Source organism: Lepisosteus platostomus, chromosome 21, assembly GCF_059453375.1.
Source record: "Lepisosteus platostomus isolate fLepPlt1 chromosome 21, fLepPlt1.hap1, whole genome shotgun sequence".
NCBI classification, from domain to species: domain Eukaryota; kingdom Metazoa; phylum Chordata; class Actinopteri; order Semionotiformes; family Lepisosteidae; genus Lepisosteus; species Lepisosteus platostomus.
The window spans coordinates 83506-92077 of NC_142631.1; positions in this window are offsets into that span (position 1 = coordinate 83506).

Genomic DNA, 8572 nt, shown 5'->3' on the forward strand with positions numbered 1-8572 from the left:
CCAGCGGTGTGAGGCTGGTGTCCAGGTCTGATATTTACCGACAGCCTGCGACTCACCGTTTCTTCCTTTTCTTCTGCATAATGTCCACAAAATACTCCAGCCAGCGCTTTTTAGACTAACGTTTCTGCTTTGCTCGCTGATTAGATTACAAAAGCCGACTGTTTACCTCCTAGAGGTCAGCTCGCAACAACTTCTGCAGCACCGTTTCCCCGGCAACCACGTTTTATTGACCCATGAGAACGGGGCAGAGCATGCAGACTCCACACAGACAGCACCCCATGAACAGGACCCATGAGAACCCAGGCAGAGCATGCAGACTCCACACAGACAGCACCCCATGACCAGGACCCATGAGAACACAGGCAGAGCATGCAGACTCCACACAGACAGCACCCCATGAACAGGACCCATGAGAACACAGGCAGAGCATACAGACTCCACACAGACAGAAGCCCAGGACACCAGACCCATGAGAACAGGGGCAGAGCATGCAAACTCCACACAGACAGCACCCCAGGACACCAGACCCATGAGAACAGGGGCAGAGCATGCAGACTCCACACAGACAGCACCCCAGGACACCAGACCCATGAGAACAGGGGGCAGAGCATGCAGACTCCACACAGACAGTACCCCAGGAAACCGAACCCATGAGAACAGGGGCAGAGCATGCAGACTCCACACAGACAGCACCCCAGGAAACCAGACCCATGAGAACAGGGGCAGAGCATGCAGACTCCACACAGACAGCACCCCAGGAACAGGACCCATGACAACAGGGGCAGAGCATGCAGACTCCACACAGACAGCACCCCAGGAACAGGACCCATGACAACAGGGGCAGAGCATGCAGACTCCACACAGACAGCACCCCAGGAACAGGACCCATGACAACAGGGGCAGAGCATGCAGACTCCAGACAGACAGCACCCCAGGAACAGGACCCATGAGAACAGGGGCAGAGCATGCAGACTCCAGACAGACAGCACCCCAGGAACAGGACCCATGAGAACAGGGGCAGAGCATGCAGACTCCACACAGACAGCACCCCAGGAAACTGAACCCATGAGAACAGGAGCAGGGCATGCAGACTCCATACAGACAGCACCCCAGGAAACCAGACCCATGAGAACAGGGGCAGAGCATGCAGACTTCACACAGACAGCACCCCAGGAACAGGACCCATGAGAACAGGGGCAGAGCATGCAGACTCCACACAGACAGCACCCCAGGAACAGGAACCATGAGAACAGGGGCAGAGCATGCAGACTCCACACAGACAGCACCCCAGGAAACCAGACCCATGAGAACAGGGGCAGAGCATGCAGACTCCACACAGACAGCACCCCAGGAACAGGACCCATGAGAACAGGGGCAGAGCATGCAGACTCCACACAGACAGCACCCCAGGAACCAGACCCATGAGAACAGGGGCAGAGTATGCAGACTCCATACAGACAGCACCCCAGGAAACCAGACCCATGAAAACAGGGGCAGAGCATGTAGACTCCACACACACAGCACCCCAGGACACCAGACCCATGAGAACAGGGGCAGAGCATGCAGACTCCACACAGACAGCTCCCCATGAACAGGACCCATGAGAACACAGGCAGAGCATGCAGACTCCACACAGACAGCACCCCATGAACAGGACCCATGAGAACCCAGGCAGAGCATGCAGAGTCCACACAGACAGCACCCCATGAACAGGACCCATGAGAACCCAGGCAGAGCATGCAGACTCCACACAGACAGCACCCCATGAACAGGACCCATGAGAACACAGGCAGAGCATGCAGACTCCACACAGACGGCAGCCCAGGACACCAGACCCATGAGAACACAGGCAGAGCATGCAAACTCCACACAGACAGCACCCCAGGAACTAAATCCAGGCTCCCAGCGCTGCCACCCACTGCGCCGCCGTCTCTCACCTCCACTTGCAGATCATGACGCGACCGGAGACCGGAGACTCCTCACTCCTGCAGCAACACACCCCAGCAGGAGGAGGCGCCGACGGACTCGCTCATGGTGCAGTGAGCCCAGCGGTGTGAGGCTGGTGTCCAGCGCTGATGTGTCCCTGATAGTCCTGTCCCACAGCCTGCGAGTCACCGTTTCTTCCACAAAATACTCCAGCCAGCGCTTTTTAAACTAAAGTTTCTTAAGTTTCTGTTTTTCTCGCAGATTAGATTAAAAAAGCCGCCTGTTGACCTGCTGGAGGTCAGACCCGCTCCGGCAACAACTACTGCAGCTCCGTTGCCCCGGCAACCCCGTTTTATTTAACAAAGTAAAATAAACACCGGAGAAAAGTTTGCAAACAAGACAAGAGAGCTCAGAAACCCACAAACACGACGGCAGTGGGTTTTGTTTCTGTGTCGAGTTGATAAACCAGGCAGGACGAGCGCTGCAAACACACTGGAGTACACATAACACAATCAGGGGTACACAAGACTCCTGCTTTTTACACAAACAGGTTCAACAGGTCAATAAAGAGCAGGTCGGCACAGCTGTCATGATGTCTCATTTACAAAGAGTCTGAAGATTTGCTCGTCTCTTCCCAGAGCAGCTTCACTCCGGAGAGCAAGGAACAGCTCCTGCCGAGTCCGTCTTGTAAGACAGACATAGAAATCCGCGACACGGTAAATACACTGACATTGTATAATTAATTCTGATGCTCAATCAAATCTGCGGAACACGTGCGGAGCGCAGTCCAGAGCACTTTAAAGACTACATTTCCCACAAGCCCTGTGGCGACTTCCTTTTGACGTAATCGATTCGCGTCTTTTTATTTTTAATTATAACAACAATACATGCCATAAAAACAAGAATACATATAACACAGAGTATAGTCAGGGGTACATACGATAATACATGTACATGTTATGGAAAAAGATTAAACAAGTAATCTTGTTTAATAGTAAACAAAAGCAGATGAGGTCCGTACATGTTTCAAATTGTCTGTACAGACGCATTTACATCCGTTTTCAAGTGTTTAAACATGGGTCTCCTCTCACAGCATTTCGTTAATTATTATGAAGTATCATATTTTTTTAAATACAAACGATATTTTCATATTACTTTCAATAGGTTTAAAATGTATTATTATTTAACTTCTTTAAAAGTAATGTCAATATTAGTTTCCTTCTTTACGTTATCTTTCAGAGTTGCTGTCACAAACGTCACAGTTATCATCTGTATTGATTTTCAATCTCTGCACAACGAGGATCTGTACGGAGGCGCTATTGGACTCGCCGCCATAGACTCGTGTATCTCTGTCGCCGCCCAGTGGACATTTCTCGAAAGTGCAGTTCTTTTTAACTTTTTATGGTAGCAAAAAAAAGAGATACAATACAAACAAGAGTATATTTATAGCACATCAATAATACCATCAGGGGTACATAGTATAATATATTTACACTTCTGAAAAAAAGATTAAACCAGGTTAATAAAGATAAGGGCTGATATAGTCTGTAAATACACTTTTACATCTATTTAAAATGTTCTAACGAAGCTGCCTGAGGAAAGAATTTACTGTTTTGATTACATGAATCAGAGATTGTGACTCTGCCTTTAGCTTCCCATTCCTTCCAAACAATTTCAATTTCACACCTCTGGTTGTGCCAGAGGGTCCTCAGTGGAAGAGATACCAGGGTCCCCAGCACTGCTGTCACCTCTTCTGTACTCCTCCTATGCTAACAGCTGTGTATCTACTGCTGACTCCGTGAAAGGAATCAAGACTCCAGATGATCCCACCCAAATAAAAAAAAAAAATCTGGAGTGGAAGGAGGTCTCTGCTTTAGTCGGCTGGTGCCGTGAAAACAACCTCTAACTCTATATAACTCCAACTGCCTGTGTCTCAGGAAGCCCTGGTCCGTTTGTAATGGAAAACCATTGAGAGCACTAGAATGACTGATTTCCATCTTCACTCTAGGTCACTGTGCTGAACAGCACATTACTGTATTCTGCATATGATATGTCTGTTATTTACACCTTTTCTTTCTCACTTTGTCTCTCTGTCCGTTTGGATCAGGTATTTGGAGAGCACCACCACACCAGCCAAACTACCCAAACAGTTGCTTAGGCACTCAAGTGGACTTGATCAAATTAAACTTTCCAACCTAAACAGGAAAATGACAGTTCAAATGGATTCTACTGCCTTATTAATCATATTTCTCTTCTAAATTCTTTTAAAATAAAAACAAATATTTCTGACATGATACACACAAATAGCTATTTTTATACTTTCTGGTTATATTTCAATCTTATAAATGAAGCATTTCTTTCCTGCGGTTTGAGGTTGTTAAAGAGAAAGACCCCATACTATCACAACCCCCTTTACAGGCTGGTGAAAGAGGTGAAATGAGGTAGCGGAGGTGTAATTGAGTCGGACAGCAAACTCTCACCTGCTGCTTGCCAGGACAGGAATCTTACAAAGGTCCCCTCCTCCCAGGGGGGTCACAGTAACAATGATGATGAGTAACACGAATGATTACAGTTCAGGGCCCCAGCACTGCCACCCACTAAAATAAACATGACACACAAGAGAACCCACAAGACAGTCATGGAAATCCATGACACGATAAACACGCTGAAATGGTACAATATAATTAATTCTGATGTTCAATCAAATCACCGAAACACGTGGGCAGTGCGGGCCACAGAACTAGAAACTACATTACCCATACGCCCTGTGGGCGACTTCCTTCTGACGTCATCGACTCGCGCCTTTTGAATGTTATTTTAATTTTGGGTTTATTGTATTTATTTTGTATTTTGTATCCATGTACAATACATTCATTCATTACTCTTGTTTGCAATGCAATGTATTCTTTGCATTCTTTGCTGTTGAAAATGCTTAAATATTTTTAAAATTAAAATAACTTATTAATACGAACATTACTAACGGTATTTGAATTAAAAAAAACTTTCGGTGAAATTTTGCTGAATGACCACCAAGCGGCGCCATTGGCACCTTATTGTAAGAATAATCATTTCTAAGAAATTTTCCAGTTTAATTCCACGGACCGGCCATCAGAGGGGCACTTTACTCGTCCTGCTGCTTCTGTTGAATTAATAATTGCTTAAATTATTGTCTGGTTAAATTGTCTGGTGGTAAGTATTTGTAATATAGGATTGCTCATGTCTGATCTGGAACACGAGATGGAAGTTTAACATGTGTGATTCACTGAGGTGGAGGGGTGGGAAATGACTGAAAGAAGTCTTGCCATGCTGTATTATTAATAGTAGTAGCAGTATTGACATATTAACACAAATCCTCAGACTCACTAACATCTCCAATAGAACGACAATCTCACACATCAAATATTAGAGGACCCTTCCTTTATACCTAAAAGCTTTCAGTTGTTGGACAATGAAAAGCGTGCTTGCAGGAATCTAATTACTGTTGTTATAAACTCATTACAAGCTAATTGTCTCATTTCTTTTTTTTCTTTCTTCTCGTTTCAGCAGCAAATAAACCCATTACTTGATCCCTTACATTTCAAAACGCTCTGTATCAAACCAACAAATCGTTCATAAATATAAACCATGTTTTTGAGAAACTAGCCTTAAAATCAAAATGACTACATTCATATGAAACACACTCAGAAACAATATCAAATGGTTTGATACAGAGTGCAGAAACAACTGAAGAGAACTACCAGAACTAAAACAACACCACACCACTCTGAACTGCGCCTCAGATACTGTGAGATGGTTAGACACTATATGCACACCCTAAAGAAGATAAGCACATACACAAACAGACAACTCTCAGACCACAAAAGGCCTGTAGCCAAGACACAGTCAACAACGCTTGACCCAACTGCAGCTCAGACCTGCAGCAAAGCCTGCTCAAACTCCTCAACCTCGTCCTGACGGCCGGCTGTTTCCCTGAGGCCTGGAATCAAGGACTGATCACGCCCGTCTGTAAGAATGGAGACAGACTCGACCCCAACAGGTACCGGGGCTTCAGTCTTGAATATCTGATAACCGGCCCTCCTTACTGAGCACAATGTCCTGCATTAGAGTCAGACTGGCTTCCTACCAAACCGCCACACATCCCATCACATTCACACCTGGGCTCTGATGGCCCATCTGGACCCAGAACAGCAGAGCCTGGCACTGCTGGAGCAGCACTGTCAGACCCGGGCACTGCCAGCCCATCTGGACCCAGAACAGCAGAGCCTGGCACTACTGGAGCAGCACTGTCAGACCTGGTCACTGCCAGCCCATCTGGACCCAGAACAGCAGAGCCTGGCACTGCTGGAGCAGGACTGTCAGAGCTGGGCACTGCCAGTCAATCTGGACCCAGAACAGCAGAGCCTGGCACTGCTGGAGCAGGACTGTCAGACCTGGGCACTGCCAGCCCATCTGGACCCAGAACAGCAGAGCCTGGCACTACTGGAGCAGCACTGTCAGACCTGGTCACTGCCAGCCCATCTGGACCCAGAACAGCAGAGCCTGGCACTGCTGGAGCAGGACTGTCACATCTGGGCACTGCCAGCCAAACTGGACCCAGAACAGCAGAGCCTGGCACTGCTGGAGCAGGACTGTCAGACCTGGGCACTGCCAGCCCATCTGGACCCAGAACAGCAGAGCCTGGCACTGCTGGAGCAGGACTGTCACACCTGGGCACTGCCAGTCAATCTGGACAAGACCAGAGTTATGGTTTTCCAGGAGAAAGCCCGACCTCAGGGAAACGGGTACAAATTCACACTGAACAACAACACATTGGAGCACACATCCAGCTACACATATCTCGGTCTCACCATCAGCTCTTCTGGGAGTTTTGACCTGCCAGTGAAGGCACTGAGGGAGAAGGCACTCAGGGCTTTCTACGCAATAAGAAGGAGGCTCTTCTCAATGTCAACCCACCATCAAGAATTTGGCTCCAAATATCTGAAAGTGTAATCCAACCCATTGCCCTATACGGCAGTGAAGTGTGGGGTCCCCTCACAGACCAGGAGTACACTCTGTTGAAACTCCTCCTTGCGCAGAGAAAAACAGCTAACAGCGAGTGCAGGGCTGAATTAGGCCAGTACCCACTATTGATAAACATACAGAACAGAGTAATCAAACACTTGTTACACCTGAGAAACAGAGGCCACAATTCATACCACCACTAGGCCCTGCTGATCCCAGAGTACAGCTGGTCTTGACACCAGTCAGTCTCAGGACAGCACAGCTGCAGCAACACCAATCACAATCATCCAAATGCGGAGGGGACTGCAGTCCAGAGAAACCCAGCATTTGACAAGGACTGGAGGCCATTTCGCACCACAACTGTAGAACAGGATTCTTTCTGCACACCCAGTACTGGGGGCTGTGTCGGAGGCTCCTCACCAGAAGAGACTTGCATTCCTGTTGGCTCCTCTCGTTCTGCGATGATTTTAGACGTCGAATCGGGCAGGAGGCAGGCGCTCTTCGGGAGCTCTCGTCCCGTGCTATAACTCGGACCACGTGTTGGCACAATTGCTTCCTACATCGAAACAGAAACTTCAAACAACAAACCCCAACAAGAAATCTGTGCACACTTGGACTCCTGCTGCAGCTGAGGAGCTGTCACGCACACACCTCCTGTGTGGGTAGTGTTGGCCGTAGGACGTGTTGTTCACAGAGAGAAAAAATACACCATAGCAAGTCAGCACTCAAACAAACCAAAAGGCCAGTTTTATTGAAGTTGACGCAGCTGGCCACACAAACACTCACTGCGTCTCTTCACCAGGTATCAGAAACAAAATAAAGGAACAATCTTTTTATCATATCCACTCGCACCTTGCTCTCATTTCCAGACTCCTAACTTACCACTCCCAACAAACCCCAGTGCTCGCAACACCCTTTAAATAGGATTTGGCCCGTACCACTATGGATACAATAGGTGTAAAACAGAAAATTCACAAGACAAACAACACATAGCACAGCAGTCCGGACTACTTGGACACACAATTACATGAAACCCTTAACAATTCACAGGACAGACATTCATCAGATCTTCTATACCTAGTTGCCATTTTTCGCAATAACATTAGGCTCTGATAACCTCCCCTCTCAGCATTCCAGCAATGTTATGTTCCTCTAGCTAAGCTTCAGGCATATAACCAGTCTCCTATCTGTTTGCAACCTTTTGACCTTTCTGAGGACCCCTCAGAACAAATAGACACTGGCATCTCCTCTCATGCAGTGCTGTTAAGACTTAAGCTAGTGGCATCCTACACTATGCTTTGTTCCTTTAGGGCCATTTCTCTAAAAATAGTGTTCTCTACCTTTTGATTCCCCTCCTGTCCACAGCTAGAACAACTGTTTGCTAACAAAGACTGTTTATCTGTCTGGAAAGGTCTCCAAACTGTTACCAATTCCAAAAGAAAATCCCCTCAGATACATCTTGATCACTCTCTACCAGATAACACATTTTACAGCAGGTCTGAAACACAAAGGATCTCCAACGACCTTGTCCATGGCAGTCTCGCAACTCCTCCAAATAATTCACATCCTGGGGATGAGCTATTGTCCCCCACTCAACTGGAGTGCCACACCCACTCACACTCAATCTCTCACGAAGACTTGACGC